This window comes from Takifugu flavidus, chromosome 1 (genome assembly GCF_003711565.1).
Source record: "Takifugu flavidus isolate HTHZ2018 chromosome 1, ASM371156v2, whole genome shotgun sequence".
NCBI classification, from domain to species: Eukaryota; Metazoa; Chordata; class Actinopteri; order Tetraodontiformes; family Tetraodontidae; genus Takifugu; species Takifugu flavidus.
Genome location: NC_079520.1, coordinates 1664332 through 1674294, shown reverse-complemented (window position 1 = coordinate 1674294; position 9963 = coordinate 1664332). Strand labels below are relative to the sequence as shown.

The 9963-nt window shown below is 46.3% G+C and overlaps 1 protein-coding gene and 1 long non-coding RNA gene across 2 annotated transcripts in view; one reads left to right on the top strand and one right to left on the bottom strand.

Annotated features, from left to right (window-relative positions):
• Positions 1 to 445: 445 nt before the first annotated feature.
• On the bottom strand, positions 446 to 4808 carry LOC130531039 (uncharacterized). The gene is made up of 3 exons (XR_008951995.1): positions 4525 to 4808; positions 3943 to 4047; positions 446 to 3737 (listed from the first exon to the last, which is right to left on the bottom strand). It is a non-coding gene; the product is annotated as an uncharacterized LOC130531039 (long non-coding RNA).
• Positions 4809 to 8911: 4103 nt separating this feature from the next.
• The window catches only part of col6a3 (collagen, type VI, alpha 3), a 43946-nt gene continuing 42894 nt past the window's right edge, over positions 8912 to 9963 (top strand). Inside the window, exon 1 of the mRNA XM_057026909.1 lies at positions 8912 to 9267. The gene's annotated coding sequence lies outside the window, so the exon portion shown is untranslated. The remainder of the gene's footprint in view (positions 9268 to 9963) is intronic.

Sequence of the window (9963 nt, the reverse complement as noted above, 5' to 3'; positions counted from 1 at the left end):
TTTTTCTTAATGACCATCAGAAGCTTCTTACTGTCTTTGCAAATGAGGATTACAGCAACATGGGCGTCATGGGAATTTCCCGTTTTTCAGAGTTGGAAGCTTAAAGCAGGAAAAGTTTCCTTTCCTACGTCCAGCTGGGACCAGCTGGCAGTCAGAGGCTTTTTTTTTCTCATGTGAAAAGTGTGTGGAGCAAATGAGAAAGCCTCAGAACGGAGACGCTTCTTCAGCATCGCTGCACAAAGTCACATGTTCCACACAATCAAAGGGATTTTTGACAAGATGACACATCCCGACAGAGAGGAATCTTTTCCATGATCCATTAATCCGTGCACTCCACGGTAGGTAAATGCTGCAAAAGTCCATCAACAACACGTTAAACCACAAAATGGTTGCAAGAACTCAAAACCCATCCACCTGGAGCTCAAGATAGAACATCACTGTTGGGTTCCTTACAACAATCATCGATTTATTGAACATTGTCTTATTCCTATTCTGATCACTTCTGGGCTTTGGAACAAGCAAAACCATAAGAATACCAGATCAGAGCCAATTCAGAGCCCACTCAGTCAGTTTAGAGTCTCCAATCAACCCAACACTGGAGTTTTGGACCATGGGAGGCAACTGGATACCCCGGGAAAACCCACACAATCATGAGGAGAACATGCAAACTCCAGACAGAACGACCAACACTGGACCTCCAATTGGACAAAACCTGTTGGATGTTAAAGGCAGAACTTTGGGAGGATAACAAACACGGATGTGAAATGCAGGAGGAACCCGAGAGGCTTCAGAACCCAAAGTTGAAAGCAACAACCCCCCCAGCTTCACTGTTCTGGACTTTGCGTTGGGTTGTTCTGAGAACGGTCCACCGTTCCCACTGACGCCGAGAGCAGCAGCTGTTTACTCCGCGGCGTTCTTTCCAAGTCATTTGGCAATCTGACCAGGAAGTGGATTTTGCAGCGATTAGGTTAATGTGTGATGTTAACAATCACTTCCAAAACTCGGCAAACAACCGCACAGACTGGAGCAATAAAGCCTCCTGCTTTAACGACCGAACAACTGAATGCTGAATGCGCCTGTTTTCAGTTACCGACTGATGCATCTGCTGGACACGAGAAAAAAACACTGATAGTTTTTGTTTCCAATTAACAAACATCATTTTACCCAATAGGAAGTCCTTACAAAGACAAATCCATCATCGGGCTCCCAGGATGGTTCCGGAGGAGCAGCTTCACATCTGTCCGGCTTGGTCTCCACTTCTGGTAGCATTTCTGTCGGGCTGAGTCTAAACAGGTTCCTCCTCAACTTTAATAAAACAGGATAAAACTCTTGCGTCCATGTTGGATGGTGCTTTTCTGAGCTGCCTCGTTCTTCAACATCCACTCAATGTTCACGTCTGGGAAGAGGTCCACATGTGCTTCTACAGTACCACAACATCTGCTCAGCTACCATTGTAGCTGGTCCAAACTACCTCAATAGGAAGAGCCAAAAACAACGTCTGTTAGACGCTGTTTTACGGCATCTAATGCCTTAAATTTGTAAAACTATCAATTTTAGGCACAATACCCTTGAATTTAAGGAACAGTGAAGAACAAAAATGTGGAGAAATATTTCCAGATGTTAAATAAGTCAACTCATTTGTCCAAGACCTGGAAATTATAACTTCTCAAGGTAAATACCACTCATGGAGCAGGCCTGGAAAAGGCAGCCGCATACGTGAGTCAGCCTCCAAACATCTGCACGTCTCAAGGGCCTTTCAGGACGACCAAAGCCCTGTGACACAGAGACTTTCCACAGTTCTCCTACGAATCCTGCTGAAAATGTATTTTCATTCATGAATATGCACATATGTATTGTATTGTGCCGTAACCATGGCTGCTGGCTTCAGTATTAATAGGTTCCAGCTGTCAATTAAAGGCATTAGTTCAATGGTGGGCATTGTTCAGTAGGATTGGTGAGTCAGAGCCACCGCAGGAGGAGGGGGCGGGTGGGGGTTTATGTGGCTGGACTTGGCAGAGGAGGAGGGAGATGTGATACAGCAGAGCTGCAGTGATGTTAAGTGCTGGAAATACTGCAAGTTCCTGCCTCTTTGTGGGGCGACGAGAAGGAGACGAAGAAAAGGAGCAGACTTTTACAGTGGGGCCGAACATTTGAGAGTTCCAAATTCAATAATAGGAAACAATAATCATTGGCGAGCCAGCGGAGTAGCTCCAGTTTGCTCCCACTGTGGAGATGGGAAGTGGTAGCTGTTGGGGGAGAAGGTCTGAACGGTTGCGTAATGGTCGTGGAAGAGCTGCAACGGCCTTCTGAGGTTGGGACGACTAACGGGAATATTCCAACATGTTTTCCAAAGCCCAATGGAAACGGTGATGGAGGCGCATCATGCGGTCGGCCATGTTAGCAGAGCTCTACTCCTCAAAACCGAAGAAGAAAAAACTAATTGTGGCCATGTGAATAAAGTTCAAAGAGAAGCCAAACATGTAACGGCATTTGGATCAAGATGAATGAAACCGGTTGGGATCAAATTGTGAGTTTTTTGTCTGTTTAAGAGCTTTAAGCTACAATAAAAGTCACATTTAACGTGATGTATGTAAAGCTCAGTGATGCCAAACACTCACATTTAGTCCAAAAGTGCTTTTCTAAAATTAGAAATGTCCCAGTTGCTGTCTTAGTCCGTCTGTAGCTCCTCATGAAAATCCAGAAGTTATTGGTGGTGCTGAAACCGTAGCAACTATCAGTGTTCCATCACACAGCAATAAAACCATCCGCTTGGGGAGCGCAGCCGTCTCTTCCCATCTGAAGGCTTCACGGGGGGATTTGAGCATCTGATCGGGATTCTTTAATAAACTGATGAGTTACAGCTGCTCCGGGAAGGCCAGCGTTCCCTGGGAGAGGATGGAAGTTTGGAACAACCTGCTCCAGCACAAGCTGACCCAGGATCAGGTCTTGGCTGGCACTTGCTGATAAGTTAGTGTTCAACAGCGGGGGAGGCAACGCAGATTAAATAAAGAGAACATTTAGAGATTTGCGCTTGGTAAATAATCAGTTTTATACAAGTTAGTCAAAATGAGTTGAATCATCCGTGATGTGTTCTTACTATAATCAAAAAACTGACCTCTGACCTCTAACTTTGCCGTTATAATAGTTTTCCCCAGTGGATTCAGCAGAAGTGGGCGGGGCCACAAAAGAACACGGCCGAGCAGGAAACTCCACAATCGCACCTTGATGCAAACAGACATCACAGACCAGGATGAGAGGACGTTGTCTGTTGTCTCTTCCTGCAGATGTCAGCATATTTTAGCAGTTTTGACAGCTCGGCCGCCAGGTCCACTGTTGTTCCTGCACAAGGCTGGTGAAGCTGCGGGCGGGAGGCTGCTGCCGCCGCCCACTGATGATCTGGCCGACCTTCTGCTGAGATCCTCAACAGTGAGGGAAATCAAAGGCGCTGCGAGCCGCGAGGGATGTTGCGCAGCTGCGCAGCACATTTTCGCAGCGCTGCTCCATGTGTCCATGTGGGCCTAAAACTCTTGTTTTGTACTTTTGCTCTTGCTAAACGTGGCCAACTGTTACCTCTTTCTGCTTTTCATTTAGCTTTGGCCTTCGCGGTAATCTCCAGATTCTAAGAATTGACCCCAAAGAGCGTGCCAGGAAACCTTACATGAGATCGCACATCTCTTAATCAGGATTTGACTCCAGAACACCAGAAACTCCTTCATTAAGCACTGTCTTTTGTGGACCTGTGTGAAAATGAGATCAGATTTCTGTTAACGGTTAGCAGCTCGGAGCAGATGACAGATCACGCAGTCATATCTCCCCAAATAATCCATGTTTTTCCAATTAGGGTTGCTATTGTTATTCCGCAAACAACATTCCTAAATAAACATGGGCGCCTCCCACTGTGTACAGACAGATAAATAAAAGAGCTGCGTGACTTCCGTCCACCTTAGCGATGATCAAATGTTTGGAGGAATTCCTCTGATGTTGGTGAAATCTGAGACGCCGCAGCAGAAGAAAAACCTCCTCTGCTTCTTCCTGTTCACAGCTGACCTGGAATAACGGAGATTCATGGAGGTTTCAGCAAGAAATGATCTTCCGACTCGGCCGATGTTTGGCAGATGTAAGGAGGCGGCTTCATCCCCACAGAGGAAATGGCCCATATAAATATTTCTGGCCTTCTTCCTGAGCTCGTCACTCGGCAACGCTTCACACACCAAACACACTGTGAAACATGTATGTAACACGAATTCCGAGCTCTTGGATGCTGCCTCACAACAGCGAGATGGTCGTTAAAGCTTCGGTGGAGGCCAGAACCACGTTCCATTAATGAGTCCTGCAGCCTCGCGGAGCAGCTGCACCACTGCAGGCTACAGGAATGGCTGCAGCATGGCCGCTTGTTGTGCAGCACCAGCACGCACGCTGGATTTGAAACCCCGTCTAGACAAACGGGTAATAAAACCCAGCAACGTTTTCCAGAATTTCAGAAATTCCACGTTCAGGTTTTAGCTTTTGGCTGTTTTTTTTTACCTTTTGGTGAACTATTGAACGGTAGGAAGAACGTCATGAAGCGCTGCAACACCAACACCAACAACACGCTTCTGATACACCTGCTGAAAAGAGACAAATATTGAGCGACGCCTTTCAGTCCAGACCCACAAAACATGATGCAGGAGGTAAAAGGGGGCGGGGCCATGTCACCAGACCACACAGGTGCAACACATGAGAGTCATTAAGTACGAAATGGCTGTGGCTCTAATCACACACACACACACACACACACACACACACACACACACACACACACACACACACACACACACACACACACACACACATCTATCTTTGTGAGGACTTCCATCGCTATAATGCATCACCCAGTGTCTGATCCTAACCCAGACCCTGACCCTGACTTTGATCCTGACCTAAAACTAGTTCTAACCAGAACCTGAAAACCAGATCTTAAGCCTCAGCAGTCTTTTAAAGCTGTGAGATCAGCTAAAATGTCCTCACAAGTGTAGCTTCAGAAGTGAGTGCAGCCACCATGGGGAGGGGGGGGGAGTCGAGGGCGTCTTTGGTCAGTTGGGTGTGTCTCAACCGGAAGTTTGTGTTTTAGAAGAGCTCTTGGTGATGTGGCCAGATAAACGCGGGCCTTCCTAACCAGTCCTGATTGTGTGCAGCCTGATAAGACAAATATGTTGATGACGAGTGTAGGAAGGAAACGTGCCAGTCATCCTGTTCATGTCTGTCCCAAAACGAGTCCAGTACCTGGATCACAAGCTGGGGTGGAATAAATAATGTGTCAACAATGCTGACCTGCTCGTTTAAAATGAGGCGTGTGCGGTGCAAGTTACCACCACCACAAAGTGCTTCTCTTTGTTTTCTGCTCTAAATTAAACGCGTTTTTACGCTCTTGAGTCTGTCCTGAAAGAGCCTCAGTCTGGAATATTTGTTGAAATAACACACGCAGACTGTGAGAGGAAATGAACGCTTTAATGCCACGCTCAGGTTGCCCCTGCAACAACAGAAGGTCTTCCTACGCTCTTGCCTGACCCTTCATGCAAACATGCAGCATACAGATTCAAGGGTCTCCCCTCTTTGGGTCTCCCAGATGTGAACCTTCTGGTAGCTTTCCAGGGAGTCCTCAAGACGTTGGGATACCTCAAACATTTTCATTTTGTTAGATGAGGAATATTGTCGGCACAGCTTCCGTCGTTGCTGGTTTTATGAGGACACAGAGACAAGAACCAATAAAGTTCAAGACAGGAAATAGCTGAAAAAGTAGAAAAACCACTAAAAAGATGAAGTTCTGACTGAGATGTTTGTAGCTGCTGGATGGTCTGACGGAAGGTGATTTCGGGCTTCTTCGGTCGCACTGAGGCGGGATCGACCGGACAGGAATGCTCCAACGAACGAGGTCCAAAACGAGCAGAACACCTCAGCAGACACGTCACTGGCGCTCATTTATCTGCAGGCCTCTGGAGCACAGACAGAACATTTGGCTCCCGACCTTCATCGCCGAACTCTCTAAACTGGCCCTGCAGGAGATCAGACGTTTCTCCTTCTTGGCAGACGGACTTTCTGTTTGGTCCTGCTGTCAGATTACACCATTTTAAAACAACAGCGCGTCTTTTTTAATAGATACACAGGGTCTATTTTGAGGGAAATCTTTAATTTCAGGTGTTTTTGCTTTTTATGACTTTGTATTTGGGAAGTTGTTCAATTTTTAACCTTTTTTATGCACTTTCTAAATACCGCAGAGCAGATTCCTGCAGATTTTCTCCATTCTGAACTCTTTTCTGGAACATGGTTTAAATTCCACAGGCTGGAATGAGAGCAGGCAGAACGGAGCCAAACATACAGATTCAGAGTGACCAGCGTAGCCCAGAGTTTAAAAATGAAATAAAAGAAAAGAGAGTGTTGCGTTCAAGAACACATTCAGTCTTTCATCAATGTGAGAAGTTCTCAGGAAAGCTTAAACCCAGGAGTGTTGCTGGGTCACCCGCGGGCACCTGGGTCACTATTCAGAGTTTCTGAAACTGGAATAAAGACGCATCAACTTGTATCACACAAATCTTTCATTTATTCATCAGACAAAAGGAGAGATTTAAAAGCTAAATAGAAATAGTAACAATGTCCAGTAAAAGACTTTTCTTCACGGCTGACAGGATTTCTGCTGGGACACCTAAAAACAGTGGCTGAAGGAGTGAAAGGTGAAAGAAAAAAGTCTTTACCTCCTCTGTTGAACATTTACAGTAACTCTGAGTATTAATACAAGGGCGGAGGACCGACGCCGTCCTCCACCCATTTATTTATTTATTTATAAGATTTAGTGGAAATTACGACGCTGGTGGAAGCTAAAGATGCTTTTTCCTCAAAGGGACCAGTGAACACTTTGTTCCAATGAGCCTGATTGAATGCTGCACTTTAGTGGTGTCACGGCAGAATAAACGGAGAGTGTGTGTGTTCATGGTTCAGTGGGTTTTAAGGAGGTTTCCTCTGCTTTTCAGAATTTCCATTTACTGTAGGAAGGTTTGAGTATTGCGTTTACACCCAAAACATCACCTTGATGATCAAGAAAATTACTTTTTTGTGCTCAGGAGAAACGTTTGCGAGGCTGCATGATGGAGTCTGGCAGCGATTAATGAGCCTCCCTCGGGGACGAAATAGCACCAGTAGCACCACTAAGCTACTACAGATATTGGACCTTCAGGTGCTGCAAATTATTTTGGTCCATTCAGGACAGGAAGAGCTGTGGTCCAAAGAGTGAGGATGCTGAAGTCAACTCACAGCGTGAGATTACACATCATTAATCCAAAGTCTACTGATAGTGGCAACAGATTTTGCTAGCTTTTCCACAGCGGCTTCCTACCACTAGCATGCTAGGAGCAGCAAACATGGCTGCAGCTGCTCTGCTACAAACGCTTCCACGTGCTGGAGATGATCCATTCGGTGAAAGAAGATATAAACAAATGCAAGGATCATTTCAGCTTTCTGCTTTAATTCCCATTTAACAGCAGGAATAAATCCCCCAGTGTTCCGTCCGCGGGGTGAAACGTCTGTTTTAGCTCACTGACAGAAAAATGCAGCAGCTATCCTCCCTTGACTTGACCTGAATACAGTAACAAGTTGCTAATGAGGATTCTTTCCTGTTGAGATTAACTTACAGTTCGGAACTTCAGAACGAACAACTCCGACATCCGTGACGCTTTGATGTTTTTTCAGTATTTGTGTATTTATGTATCATAATCTTGGCTAATGCAAACATGACTCAGCATGTTTATGAGCTCTACTTTCCATGAAATCCACCACTATTTAGAATTGAAAAGTATTGGAACGACTCTCTTTGATGACACGAATCACAGCCTGTGGACGTGGTCCTGCAGTTTACTGACGCTTCGCCACCGTCGTTGGTTTGACCAGATTGTTGCTCGAGTTGTTTAGTCTGTGATTCTTGTGTCTGTGGCGCTCATGAACTGTGTGGTTCTTCGCTAGATTCATACAGGGATCTGAATCCACTCCTGGACCCTTTATTTTATCTATAAAATCGATAAATCACAGTATTAAAGCTATTCCAGAGTCTCAGTTGCTACACTGTTCATGACCTTTCTGGTGAAGCGCAGAAGGTTTTGCCTTCCTTGATGAAGTGGTTCTAGATTACAGTAGATTATAGGTCACTCACGGTTGCAGCGGCTGATGGATATGATCATCTGTTCACCATTTGGTCGGGAGGTCCCAGGAGGAAGGTGCACGTCCTGAAAATGTTGCTGTCGTTTAGGAGTCAGAAAGGATCTCACCTCGTAGTTGAGTTTCTCACTACGCACGTCGGACGGAGGAAATGTGCTATAATGTGTCTCCTGACACGTCGTTCATCACAGGCCTGGTGAACATCGAGAGAGACGGAAACAGCTCAATGATCTCGACTCTGAGATATGGTCTAGTCGTGCGCTGAGGCCACGGGGCTCAAAAGGACACCCGGAGGCACACGTGTTTGATCGGTTCATGTTTTCAGAGGATTTAGATGTTAAAACCGGAAACTCTTCTGCGGCCACCTCATTTACCAGCCAACATCACCGACAGCCGTCAGTCTCTTACTAAGCACAACCACATTTCGTGCTCAGTCCAAGAGCGTGCAGAGGGACTTCATGAGGATATGAAGATGTGGAGCGTTAAGTCCTCCGGCGTCTGTCAGAGACACCAGGCTCGGGTCAGCACACAACGCTGCAGAACGGCATGGAAGAGCTGGAAGGGCATGTTTAATGAACCACTGCTTATTGACAGAAACTGTAAAATGTATGAAAAGGCAACAGGATCACTGACATCATCCTCCTCCTCATCATCATGGTCCCCGCAGCTCCAGACCAAACAGAGCTACAGTACTGCATGTGTCTGGTTCTCATTTAGACCTTTCCTCCCCTCCTCTCCTTCTTTTTTTCCCCCTTTTCTTTAGGGAAAGTGGGAGGAGGAAGCAGGAGGTGGCAGGACTTTGTGTCATCCCGTTCCTGAACTCGGCACCACAGCTCCTCTGGTTGGAGACTGGAGCTGGTGTCTGTCTTTGTCTCTACCGTTCCCCCCCTTTCACCCAGGACCACCCTTTCTTCCTGCTCATCTCTTATCACTCTTTGCCCTGAAGCATTTCCTCTGGAAAACCCAGCAAGAGGAATTTACAGGGAGGATTATGTCCAAAGGTCCAGCGTGCCTTCATTTGACATAAGTGGTTTTTATTTTTTCCTTGTTAACAAATACGGTGGGATACAGCGACTTCAGCAAAAGGTGAGTGTTTAACCTGTTTGTGCTGCAAAATAAAGTGTGTTTTCATTTCTGATTTCCTCTTCAAACCGTGAAGAGTGCGCTCAGCTGCACTGATCCAGCTGCAGTTTGCAACGTTGCACAGACTTTCTGGCATTTTGTCCTCATAAATATCAGTCAGCGCTGGTTTACCAGAGCGGTTGAAACCTGACGTTTAGTGGTGAGAGTGGTGCGAGAGGGCCATAGGTGAGAAACCTCAGTCATGTCTTGTTCTCCTCTTCACGTGTCAACGTGAGCAAAGTTAAACTTGCTGCACACATGTGAGAAATGGGAGGAAGAAGCTCCAGATGTGCGTCAGGACAGAACTAGAACGCTTTTGCTGAGTGCCCACGGATGTAACTGGACCCCAGTGTCCCAGTACGACACCTGGAAACTGGGAACTGGTTGAAATGTGCTTGAATGTGCTGATCGCTGGTTCATCATCGGACGTCACGTCGCCTCACAGAACCTCCAAAACCAGGTTGAGGATGTTTCAGTGGCTGTTTTCTCAATTCTCTCTCTATCATGGAATCCTCTTCTACCTTCTTACCTTCTCCATCTAACACGTGCACGCCCACATGAGCGGCGTGTGAGTCGCTGGACGTGTGTTTCCACAGCAGCAGGAGCCCCGAAACCACGCCCTCAGTAGAAGGAGCGCACGAGTGGAAAAGGGTGAAGAAA